Here is a 12,968-nt window from a genome sequence, read left to right on the forward strand (position 1 = left end):
TTTCCATGTTTCTTTGGAATGCCGCTGATCGGCATCTGTTATAAACAACAAGACCTTTGTGTGTGTTGATGCAGGTGAGGGCCTTCAATGATTTCTCCAGTTCTTGCGTCATGTAGACTGAAGTCAGATCCACTTTCGTGAACGTCTTTCCTCCCGCCAGATTTGCAAAGAGGTCGTCGGCTTTTGGTAGTGGGTATTGGTCCTGCAGGGAGAAACGATTGATAGTTACTTTGTAATCGTCACAGATTCTGGTGGTGCCGTCTCCCTTAAGGACTGGAACAATAAGACTGGCCCGCTCGCTGAACTCTTTCGGTGAAATGATGTCCTCTCATTGCAGCTGGTCTAGCTCAATCTCTACCCTTTCTCTCATCATGTATGGTACTGCTCTCGCCTTGTGATGGATGGGTCGCGCCCCCGGAATTAGGTGGATCTGCCCTTTTGCTCCTTGGAATCTCCTGATGCCTGGTTCGAAAAGCGAAGGAAATTTGTTTAAAACCTGGGCACACGAAGTATCGTCAGCAGGCGATAGCGCTCAGATGTCGTCCCAGTTCCAGCGTATCCTTCCCAGCCAGCTCCTGCCGAGCAGCATGGGACCATCGCCCGGTACCACCCAGAGTGGTAGCTTGTGCACCGCTCCATCGTAGGAGACCTTTACGGTAGCACTGCTGATTACAGGAATCCGTTCTTTAGTGCAATTTCTTAGTCTCGTGCAAACTGGATTTGAGACTGACCTTGAGGCCTTGTTACACCACAACCTTTTGAAAGTCTTTTTGCCCATGATGGACAGGCTCGCGCCCGTGTCCAGCTCCATTGACACCAGGAGTCCATTTAGTTCAACATTCAGCAAGCTCAGGGGACAATTTGTGGTGAATGTGTGCACCCCATGTACCTCTGCCTCCTCTATCTGAGGCTCTGGTTCGTAGTGATCCTCCGTGGATCTGTCCTCCTCTGCAATGTGATGGTTTTCAAGTTTAACAGGCTTAGCAGCTCGTCTGCACACTCGTTGGAGGTGTCCCATTGTTCCACAGCCCTTGCAAACGTATCCTTTGAATCGGCATGAATGGAAACGATGATCACCCCCGCAGCGCCAACAAGGTGTTAATGGCTTTGCATTCATCACCCTTGATGGTGGACTCTGAGACATCTGCGGACGTGTAGCTGCAGTTTTGTGTGACCTGCCCAGTACGTTACAATTCGAAAACAACATCACTTGTGTGCTGATAGATTTGCTTCGTATTGTCATGGTGGCAATGAACACCTGGGCTATCGCTATGGCCTTACTCAAGGTTGGGGTCTCTACAGTCAAAACCTTGCGAAGTATGGTTTTGTGGCCGATGCCAAGTGCGAAAAAGTCTCTGAGCATGTGCTCCAAACGTCCTTCAAATTCACAATGTCTTGCAAGGCATCACAGCTCGGCGACACAACTCGCCACTTCCTGGCCTTCAGGCATTTTGTAGGTGTAGAACCAGTACCTCACCATCAGAATGCTTTCCTTCGGGATCAAATGCTCTCGGAAAAGTGTGCACAAATCATTGTATGATTTCTCCATGGGTTTCGCTGGAGTGAGCAGATTCTTCATGAGGCCATACGTTGGTGCCCCACAGATGGTGAGGAGGATCGCTCTACATTTGGCAGCGCTCTATTCCCCAACTAGCTCATCGGCTATGAAGTATTGGTCGAGTCGCTCCACAAAAGTTTCCCAATCATCTCCCTCTGAAAATTTCTCCAGGATACCCACTGTCTCTGCATCTTTGGGTTCGCTATCTGTATCTCGTCGCCAGTTGTTGTGTATGGAGAAAGAGTCAGACTGAACACTGTGAGCTCAAAATAAAGTGTGACTTTAGTCTTTTATTGCAGGTCTCCAGAGTGCCTCTCCAACCTGTGAAGCCTTCTTTAATACCTGTGCTCCCAAGGGATTATGGGATCCCTTGGGACTCCAGGAAATGAGCCCTCTGGTGGGTGTACAGAGTAAATACAAGTTGACATATATTACAGAAACGATATTGGCTCAAAAGATAAGGGTGTTGAAACAGTTTGGGTGGAGATAAGGAAAAATAAAGGGGAAAAGTCACTGGTGGGCATAGTATATAGGCCACCTAACAGTAGCAACTTTGTTGGTCAGAGCACAAACCAGGAAATAGTGGGGGCTTGTAAAAAGGGAACAGCAATAATCATGGGTGATTTAACCTCCATATTGATTGGACAAATCAAATTGGTCAGGGTAGCCTTGAGGAGGAGTTCATTGAGTGTGTAAGGGACGGGTTCCTTGAACAGTATGTAACGGAACCAACCAGGAGGCAGGCTATCTTAGATCTGGTCCTGTGTAATGAGACAGGATTAATAAACAATCTCCTAGTAAAGGATCCCCTCGGAATGAGTGATCATAGCATGGTTGAATTTCAAATTCAGATGGAGGGTGAGAAAGTTGGATCTCAAACCAGCGTACTAAGCTTAAATAAAGGAGACTATGAAGGTATGAGGGCAGAGTTGGGTAAAGTGGACTGGGAAAATAGATTAAAGTGTAGGACGGGTGATGACAGTTGTGTACATTTAAGGAGATATTTCACAACACCCAAGAAAAAATATTCCAGTGAGGAGGAAAGGGTGTAAGAGCAAAGCTCGCCATCTATGGCTAACTAAAGAAATAAAGGATGGTATCCAATTAAAAACAAGGGCATACAGAGTGGCCTAAACTAATGGGAGGACAGAAGACTGGGAAGCTTTTAAAAGCCAGCAAAGAACGACAAAAAATGATTAAGAAAGGGAAGATATACTATGATAGTAAACAAAATATAAAAACAGATAGCAAGAGCTTCAATAGGTATAAAAAAGGAAAAGGGTGGCTAAAGTAAATGTTGGTCCCTTAGAGGACGAGACCGGGAAATTAGTAATGGGGAACATGGAGATGGCAGAAACTCTGAACAAATATTTTGTATCAGTCTTTATGGTAGAGGACGCTAGCAATATTCTGACAGTGGATAGTCTAGGGACTATAGCAGGGGAAGAACTTACCACAATCACAATCACTAAGGAGGTGGTACTCAGTAAGATAGTGGGACTAAAGGCAGATAAATCCCCTGGACCTGATGGCTTGCATCATAGGGTCTTAAGAGAAATAATGGCAGGGATTGTGGATGTATTGGTTGTAATTTACCAAAATTCTCTGGATTCTGGGGAGGTCCCAGCAGATTGGAAAACTGCAAATGTAACGCCCCTATTTAAAAAAAGAGGCAGACAAAAAGCAGGAAACTATACACCAGTTAGCCTAACATCTGTGGTTGGTAAAATGTTGGAGTCCTTTATTAAAGAAGCAGTAGCAGGACATTTGGAAAAGCAAAATTTGGTCAGGCAGAGTCAGCATGAATTTATGAAGGTGAAGTCATGTTTGACAAATTTGCTGAAGTTCTTTTAGGAAGTAACGAATAGGGTGGAGAAAGGGGAACCAGTGGATGTGGTGTATTTGGACTTCCAGAAGGCATTTGAAATGGTGCCACATAAAAGGTTACTGCACAAGATAAAAGTTCACGGGGTTGGGGGTAATATATTAGCATGGATAGAGGATTGGCTAACTAACAGAAAACAGAGAATCGGTATAAGTGGTTCATTCTCTGGTTGGCAACCAGTAACTAGTGGGGTGCCGCAGGGATCAGTGCTGGGACCCCAACTATTTACAATCTATATAAACGACTTGGAAGAAGGGACTTAGTGTAACGTAACCAAGTTTGCTGACGATACAAAGATGGGAGGAAAAGCAATGTGTGAGGAGGACACAAAAAATCTGCAAAAGGACATAGACAGGCTAAGTGAGTGGGCAAAAATTTGGCAGATGGAGTATAATGTTGGAAAGTGTGAGGTCATGCACTTTGGCAGAAAAAAATCAAAGAGCAAGTTATTATTTAAATGGAGAAAGATTGCAAAGTGCCACAGTACAGCGGGACCTGGGGGTACTTGTGCATGAAACACAAAAAGATTGTATGCAGGTACAGCAATTGATCAGGAAGGCCAATGGTATCTTGTCCTTTATTGCAAAGGGAATGGAGTATAAAAGTAGGGAGGTTTTGCTACAGCTGTATAAGGTACTGGTGAGGCCACACCTGGAGTACTGCGTGCAGTTTTGGTTTCCATATTTACGAAAGGATATACTTGCTTTGGAGGCAGTTCAGAGAAGGTTCACTAGCTTTATTCCAGGGATGAGGGGGTTGACTTATGAGGAAAAGTTGAGTAGGTTGGACCTCTATTCATTGGAATTCAGAAGAATGAGAGGTGATCTTATCGAAACCTATAAGATTATGAAGGGGCTTGACAAAGTGGATGCAGAGAGGATGTTTCCACTAAGAACTAGAGGAGACTAGAACTAGAGGGCATGATCTTAGAATAAGGGGGCGCCCATTTAAAACTGATATGAGGAGAAATGTCTTCTCTCAGAGGGTTGTTAATCTGTGGAATTCGCTGCCTCAGAGAGCTGTGGAAGCTGGGACATTGAATAAATTTCAGACAGAAAGTGACAATTTCTTAAACGATAAGCGGTAAGGGGTTATGGAGATCGGGCGGGGAAGTGGAGCTGAGTCTGTGATCAGATCAGCCATGATCTTATTAAATGGCTCGAGGGGCTGTATGGCCTACTCCTGCTCATATTTCTTATGTTCTTATGTTCTTATCAGCAGGTTTCCTTCCCTAAAGGATATTAATGAACCAGATGGGTTTTTATGACAATCCAGTAGATTCATGGTCACCATTACTGACACTCACTTTATTTTCCAAATGTATTTAATTAATTGAATTTAAATTCCCCAGGTGGGATTTGAAATCATGTGTCCGGATCAATAGTCCAGGCCTCTGGATTACTAGTCCAGTAACATAAACACTATACCCCAATAAAGTTCATAGAGAAGGTGGCCTTTGAACCAGTTATACTGAGTACTTCAGGCACCAATAGATGATTGATCTGGTGAGTCTCAAGTTGACTACATACCATAACAGTTTTGCCTACGTGCACTATTCTGGGGCAGGAACTTTACTGTTATGCCAAAACTCTGGAATGAGAATTCACTTTTGAATTGCTGCCAAATAAAACTCCAATAAATTGCACATTTTTTTATTCATGAATCTTGTAAATACTTTAAACGTCTAACTTTTTAGTATGCTTCAATTGTCTCATCTCTTCATCCTCTCTTCCTTTGTTTAGCAAATTATCTTATCTGCCATCATTGCTTTATAAGCTCTTCTTACATATTGGCCTGTATTTTATGCTTCCTGCCCTGGCAGGGTCTTGATTTTTATGGGATGTGGGTGTTGCTGGCCAGCATTTATTGCCCATCCCTAACTGCCCTTGAGAAGATGGTGGTAAGCCGCCTTCTGGAACTGCTGCAGTCTGTGTGGTGAAGGTACTTCCACAGTGCTGTTAGGTAGGGAGTTCCAGGATTTTGATCCAGCGACGATGAAGGATTGGTGATATATTTCCAAGTCAGGATGGTGTGTGACTTGGAGGGGAGCACTTCTGCCCAATGCAGAAAATCCTAGTTTTACATAAGAACATAAGAACATAAGAAATAGGAGCAGGAGTAAGGCATATGGCCCATCAAGCCTATTCCACCATTCAATAAGATCATGGCTGATCTGATCCTGGCCTCAACTCCACTTCCCCGCCCACTCTCCATAACCTTTAACTCCCTCATCATTCAAAAATCTGTCTATCTCCACCTTAAATATATTGAAAGACCCAGCCTCCACAGTTCTCTGGGGTAGAGAATTCCAAAGATTCACGACCCTCTGAGAGAAGAAATTCTTCCTCATTTCCGTTTTAAATGGGCAACCCCTTATTCTGAAACTATGCCCCTAGTTCTAGATTCCCTCATGAGGGGAAACATCCTCTCTGCGTCAACCCTGTCAAGCCCACTCAGAATCTTATATATTACAAAAAGATCACCTCTCATTCTTCTAAACTCCAATGATTGTAGGCCCAACCTGTTTAACCTTTCTTCATATGACAACCCCTTCATCTCAGGAATCAACCTCATGAACCTTCTCTGAACTGCATCCAATGCAAATATATCCTTCCTTAAATAAGGAGACCAAAACTGTACGCAGTACTCCAGATGTGGTTTTACCAACGCCCTGTACAGTTGGAGCAGGACTTCCCTACTTTTATACTCTATCCCCTTTGCAATAAAGGCCAAAATTCCATTTGCCTTCCTGATTACTTGCTGTATCTGCATGCTAACTTTATTAGTTTCGTGCACAAGAACCCTCTGATCCCTCTGTACTACAGCATTTTGTAATCGCTCCCCATTTAAATAATAATTTGCTTTTTTATTTTTCCTACCAAAGTGGATAACCTCATATTTTTTCACATTACAGTCCATCTGCCAAATTTTTGCCCACTCACTGAGCCTATCTATATCCTTTTGTAGATTCTTTGCATCATCCTCACAACTTGCTTTCCCATCTATCTTCATATCATCAGCAAATTTGGCTACATTACACTCCGTCATTAATATAAATTGTAAATAGTTGAGGCCTCAGCCATGATCCCTGTGGCACAGCACTAGTTACTGTTTGCCAACCTGAAAATGACCCATTTATTTTGAATCTCTATTTTCTGTTAGTTAGCCAACCCTCTATACACGGTAATATATTACCCCCAACCACAAGAGCTTTTATCTTGTGCTGTAACCTTTTGTGTGGCACCTTAATGAATGATTTCTGGAAATCCAAATATATGACATCAACTGGTTCTCCTTTATCCACTCTGCTCGTTACATCCTCAAAGAACTCCAGCAGATTTGTCAAACATGATTTTCCTTTCATAAAACCACGCTGACTCTGCCTGACTGCATTATGATTTTTTAAATGTCCTGCTACTACTTCCTTAACGATGGTCTCCAGCATTTTCCCAACCACAGATGTCAGGCTAACTGGTCTATAGTTTCCTGCTTTCTGTCTCCCTCCTTTCTTAAATAGAGGTGTTACATTTGCAGTTTTCCAGTCTGCTGGGACCTCTTCAGAATTCAACCAATTTTGGTAGATTACAACCAATGCATCTACCATCTCTGCAGCCACTTATTTTACGACCCGAGGATACATGCCATGAGGTCCCGGGAACATGTCCATCTTTAGTCTCACTTGTTTGCCAAGTGCTTTATCTCTAGTGATAGTGATTGTTTTAAGTCCCCCCCCGCAATACTCCTTGATTATCAATTATTGGGATGTTTTTAGTGAGCTCTACCATGAAGACCAATACAAAATATTTGTTCAAAGTCTCTGCCATTTCCTTATTTCCCATTATTAATTCTCCAGTCCCATCCTCTAAGGGACCAACATTTATTTTAGCTACTCGTTTCCTTTTTATATACCTGTGGAAGCTGATTTTCCATTGGAAAATGTTAGATTGCATTTTATAAATACTTACTTATATAAATTTTTTAATCATTTAAAATGTACCTAAATGTTATGCTGATTATGCAGGGTTATTTTTTTTAATTCCCTAATTAAGCATATAAATAACTCAGATCAGGTTTATGCAGCACTGAAAGGATTTTTGGCCCCAAGTTTCCACATGATTTGCTCCTGATTTTGAGGAGCAACTGGTGTAGAACGGAGTATCTTAGAAATCGGAATTCTCGTCATTTAGTTTGCTTCAGTTCTAGTCAGTTAGAACAGTTTCACTTTGGAACAGAATTTTTTTTCAAAAGGGGGCGTGTCCGGCCACTTACGCCTGTTTTCAAAGTTTCGTCAGTGAAAACTTACTCCAAACTAATTTAGAATGGAATAAGTGAAGATTTTTCTACGCTCAAAAAAACTTTGTCTACACTTTAGAAAATCAGGCGTTGGTTACAAATCAGGCGAAGGGAATGGTGGGGTGGGGGGGGGGTTTAGTTTAAAGGGAAGTTTACAAACATTAAATACTTCAGTTTTACAAATAAAGAGCCATCATCAATAATAAATGATACATACATCAATAAATCAACCAATAAATCAATCAAAAAAAATTAATAAGAAATTTTTTTTTTTTAAATCAATAAATAAAACATTTTCTACTTACCGACTGCAGCACCGGGAGCCCTCCAACAGCGTGCTGGGATGCCCCCCCCCCCAGTGTGTCTCTGTCAGTGTCTCTACCTCTCTGTCTGTCTGTGTGTGTCTCTCATTCTCTGTCTGTCAGTGTCTGTGTTTCTGACAGCGAGGGGAGGGGGGTAGAGGGAGAGAGGGGGGGAGCAGAGGGAGGGAAGGGAGATGGATGGGGGAGGAGGGGGAGGGATGGGGGAGGGAGGGGGGAGGGGGGGATAAAGGGGAGAAGGGGGAGAAAGGAGAAGAGAAAGGAGATGGGGGGGAAGGAGATAGGGGGGGAAGGAGATGGGGGCAAGGAGATGGGGGGGTGAATGAGATGGGGGGGGAAAGGAGATGGGGGGAGAAGGAGATTGGGGGGAGGAGAAGGAGATGGGGGGATTGGGGGGGGAAGGAGATGGGTGGGGGAGGAGATGGGGGGTGGGGGAAGGAGAAGGGAGAGGGAGGCTGAACGGGCCGGGCCGGGCCCGAGACTTCGGGCAGGGCCCGTCCCCAGCACCAGATTTACAGGTAGGTGGCGTTGGGTCGGGTCGGGGGGTGGTGGGAGGGAGGAAGGTCGGTTCGGTTCAGGTCGGGGGGAGGGAGGGAGGGAGAGGGAGGTCAGGTCGGGGAGAGGGAGGTCAGGTCGGATCCAGTCCGGGGGCGGGGGCGGGGGGAAGCGGGAGTCAGGTCGGGTCCAGTTGGGGGGGGCGGGGAGAGCGGGAGCGGGAGTCAGGTCGGGTCCAGTCGGGGGTGTGGGGGGGGAGCGGGAGCGGGAGTCGGGTCGGGTCCAGTCGGGGGGGGGGGGGGGAAGCGGGAGCGGCAGTGGGAGTCGGGTCGGGTCCGGGGGGGGGGACCGGGAGAGCGGGAGTGGGAGTCGGGTCGGGTCCAGTCGGGAGGGGGGAGCGGGAGCGGGAGTCAGGTCGGGTCCAGTCGGGGGGGTGGGGAGCGGGAGCGGGAGTCCGGTCCGATCCGGTCCGGTCCGGAGGCGGGAAGCAGGAGTCGAGTCGAGTCGGGAGGAAGCAGGAGCTTGCCGTGGGAGGAGCCTTATTCACACAGCCCCAGTGAGGCCATTCGGCCAGGGCTAGGGGCTGCGTGCTTCGGGCCCCTCCCACACAGTTTCAGGCGCCTGGAGCTACTCAACATGCGTGCCCACTGTAGCGCGCATGTGCAGAGGTCCCGGCACTGTTTTCAGCGCAGGGACCTGGCTCCGCCCCACTACAGCTCCTGCTGCGCTGCGCCGAGGGCCAGAGGACCTGCAGGGAGGTGGAGAATACGGAGGTTTTTTTTCGGCGCATTTTGTGGCGCGAAAAACGGGCGTCCAGGTCGGGACTGTGCCGTTCTAGGCGCGGCTCGAAACTTGGGCCCATTATTTCTATATATAAATTATTGGAGTACACTTTAAAGAATTTGTAATGAAGTTGTATCTTTGGAATGGCATACTTTTTTGGTCAAAATCAATATGGGGGAATTCTATTCTATAATTGTAAAAGCATAATAATAACCATATGGACATATTGAATTGAAATTTTACATGGCCCAAAATTAAGAAAGTTCCAGTTTAATTCACAGAATATTCATCTTTGGCACATTTATGATTTGTGTTGAACTTTAAAAAAAACAGTCATTCTCAGAGGTAGAAAAGTTCTCTGTACAGAATTCATGCTGCTAACTCCCGCATCATAGGCACAGTTATAGAAGACAGAGCATTTATCCTTCATGTATTATGACATGAATAATCAATAAACAACTGTCCTGATGTGACTGGACTTTAATACCTGAGGACTGTAACAGTGTAGATGCAGTAGACATTCTCTTATAATGGATGCCTTGTCTACCAGTTTCATCCAGGTGTGAGTATGAATAAAACATTGATATTTCTGATTAATGCATTGTTGCAACATGCCCATTAATGTATCTGAATCTCACCTTTTCAATTTGCAGCATTCCTTTTCGTGGGTCTGTTGGATCGCGCTGAATAGCTGTCATTCTTTCACTCTTTTGGAACTGATTACTTCTTGCTGCAGTAATTATTTTACCAATGATCCTGTGTCTAAATCAGCTAGAGGACAGTCTATAGATGTAGTGCAAATTAAACAATGCTCATATCAAAGATTTGTAGACAAGCCTTCCAGTGGGAAATGTTTTCTCTTTCGCTGTTTTGATTTCTGAGTCTGAATAACAAGCATTGTGTTTGTATTCCTGATATAAGGCAACTTGATCTTGGTGCAGTTATCACATAGTGCCACTTTTTATGAGTTGTTTTATAAATGTTGATAATATTGTTATTGAATTCAGTCCATATTTTTTTTAAAGTTGCATTATTGTGAAAGATTATTTAACTGAGGATAGCAGATCATACATACATTTATCTGAAGTACAGTTTGTTCATTCTTTTTGTTTACTTTTATTGTTTCTCCTTCTCTGGTTCTACCAGGCACATGCACCAAGCCCAGATTGAGGACTCTGCCAAAAACTGCTGCACCTCTGGCTACCCAAAGGTGCCCAAGTGAAGTCCGGGTTGATTTGCTGCTTGTATTTGCAGAGAAGCACCTGGTATCCGCTTGGCACAGCTTATTAAAGGCCCCAGGGAGATCAATGGGGATAGATGTTATCTATCGGACGACCAGTCGGTGGAACCCTCCAGCCAGCCAATAGTGTCAGTTGGGTGGCTCAGACCAGTTGGAGACCCAGGTCTCATCAACATGCCATCGGGCATTTAAAAAAGGAGGAGAGAGAAAACAGGAAATTATAGACTGGTCAACCTGACATTGGTAGTGGGTAAAATGATGGAATCAATTATTAAGGATGTCATAGCAGCGCATTTGGAAAGAGGTGACATGATGGGTCCAAGTCAGCATGGATTTGTGAAAGGGAAATCATGCTTGACAAATCTTCTGGAATTTTTTGAGGATGTTTCCAGTAGAGTGGACAAGGGAGAACCAGTTGATGTGGTATATTTGGACTTTCAGAAGGCTTTTGACAAGGTCCCACACAAGAGATTAATGTGCAAAGTTAAAGCACATGGAATTGGGGGTAGTGTGCTGACGTGGATTGAGAACTGGTTGGCAGACAGGAAGCAAAGAGTAGGAGTAAATGGGTACTTTTCAGAATGGCAGGCAGTGACTAGTGGGGTACCACAAGGTTCTGTGCTGGGGCCCCAGCTGTTTACATTGTACATTAATGATTTAGACGAGGGGATTAAATGTAGTATCTCCAAATTTGTGGATGACACTAAGTTGGGTGGCAGTGTGAGCTGCGAGGAGGATGCAGAGTGACTTGGATAGGTTAGGTGAGTGGGCAGATGCATGGCAGATGAAGTATAATGTGGATAAATGTGAGGTTATCCACTTTGGTGGTAAAAACAGAGAGACAGACTATTATCTGAATGGTGACAGATTAGGAAAAGGGGAGGTGCAACGAGACCTGGGTGTCATGGTACATCAGTTATTGAAGGTTGGCATGCAGGTATAGCAGGCGGTTAAGAAAGCAAATGGCATGTTGGCCTTCATAGCAAGAGGATTTGAGTACAGGGGTAGGGAGGTGTTGCTACAATTGTATAGGGCCTTGGTGAGGCCACACCTGGAGTATTGTGTACAGTTTTGGTCTCCTAACTTGAGGAAGGACATTCTTGCTATTGAGGGAGTGCACCGAAGGTTCACCAGACTGATTTCCGGGATGGCGGGACTGACCTATCAAGAAAGACTGGATCAACTGGGCTTGTATTCACTGGAGTTCAGAAGAATGAGAGGGGACCTCATAGAAACGTTTAAAATTCTGACGGGTTTAGACAGGTTAGGTGCAGGAAGAATGTTCCCAATGTTGGGGAAGTCCAGAACCAGGGGTCACAGTCTAAGGATAAGGGGTAAGCCATTTAGGACCGAGATGAGGAGAAACTTCTTCACCCAGAGAGTGGTGAACCTGTGGAATTCTCTACCACAGAAAGTTGTTGAGGCAAATTCACTAAATATATTCAAAAAGGAGTTAGATGTAGTCCTTACTACTAGGGGGATCAAGGGTTTTGGCGAGAAAGCAGGAATGGGGTACTGAAGTTGCATGTTCAGCCATGAACTCATTGAATGGCGGTGCAGGCTCGAAGGGCCGAATGGCCTACTCCTTCACCTATTTTCTATGTTACTATGTTTCTAATGGGCACCCCGCTACAGCTCCAGAGCGGCATAATACTCGGCCACCCGAGCCAGCAGCAAGCTAGGTCTGGCGAGGGTAGCGGAGGTGTGGCGATCACAGAGGCGTGGAGCCTGGAGCGGCAGCTGACAACAATATTCTTGTGGCCCCGCAAAAATAATTAAAAACCTATCATTGTTGGTCTTCTTCTGCTGTACCGCCGCATTAAACTGAGCAGTTGTTTCCCAGAATGGAGATCAGGGTCCAATGTACGTCAAAGGACCCAAATTTGCACATGAAAAGAGCCAACCTTCTGGAACAGGCGGGCGCTGTAGTCTCTCAATGATAGGCCCCTTCCAGGATAGCATTGGCTGGATCAGGAGTGGGAACAGGGTTTTTCCCTGTGACTTTCAGGCACTGTCACCTTGCTCCCACCCAGCTGAGTCAGGGAAAATCCCTCCCGTAGGGTGTAACTACAGAGCATTCTGAACACAAACCCCTTTGTATCATTCTGTGGCATATTGCACTCATCATAGGCAGTCCCTCGAAATTGAGGAAGACTTGCTTCTACTCTAAAAGTGAGTTCTCAGGTGATTGTACAGTCCAATGCGGGAATTATAGTCTCTATAACAGGTGGGGCAGACAATAGTTGAAGGAAAGGGTGAGTGGGGAGACTGGTTTGCCACACGCTCCTTCCGCTGCCTGCGCTTGATTTCTGCATGCTCTTGCCGACGAAACTTGAGGTGCTCAGTGCCTTCCTGGATGCTCTTCCTCCACTTTGGCCGGTCTTGGGCCAGGGA

The 12,968-nt window shown here is 45.3% G+C and overlaps 1 protein-coding gene across 1 annotated transcript in view; it reads left to right on the plus strand.

Annotated features, from left to right (window-relative positions):
• Positions 1-12,968, plus strand: part of sntg2 (syntrophin, gamma 2) — a 403,287-nt gene that overhangs the window by 60,069 nt on the left and 330,250 nt on the right. The gene's annotated exons all lie outside the window — the stretch shown is intronic.

This window comes from Pristiophorus japonicus, chromosome 7, assembly GCF_044704955.1.
Source record: "Pristiophorus japonicus isolate sPriJap1 chromosome 7, sPriJap1.hap1, whole genome shotgun sequence".
NCBI lineage: Eukaryota > Metazoa > Chordata > Chondrichthyes > Pristiophoridae > Pristiophorus > Pristiophorus japonicus.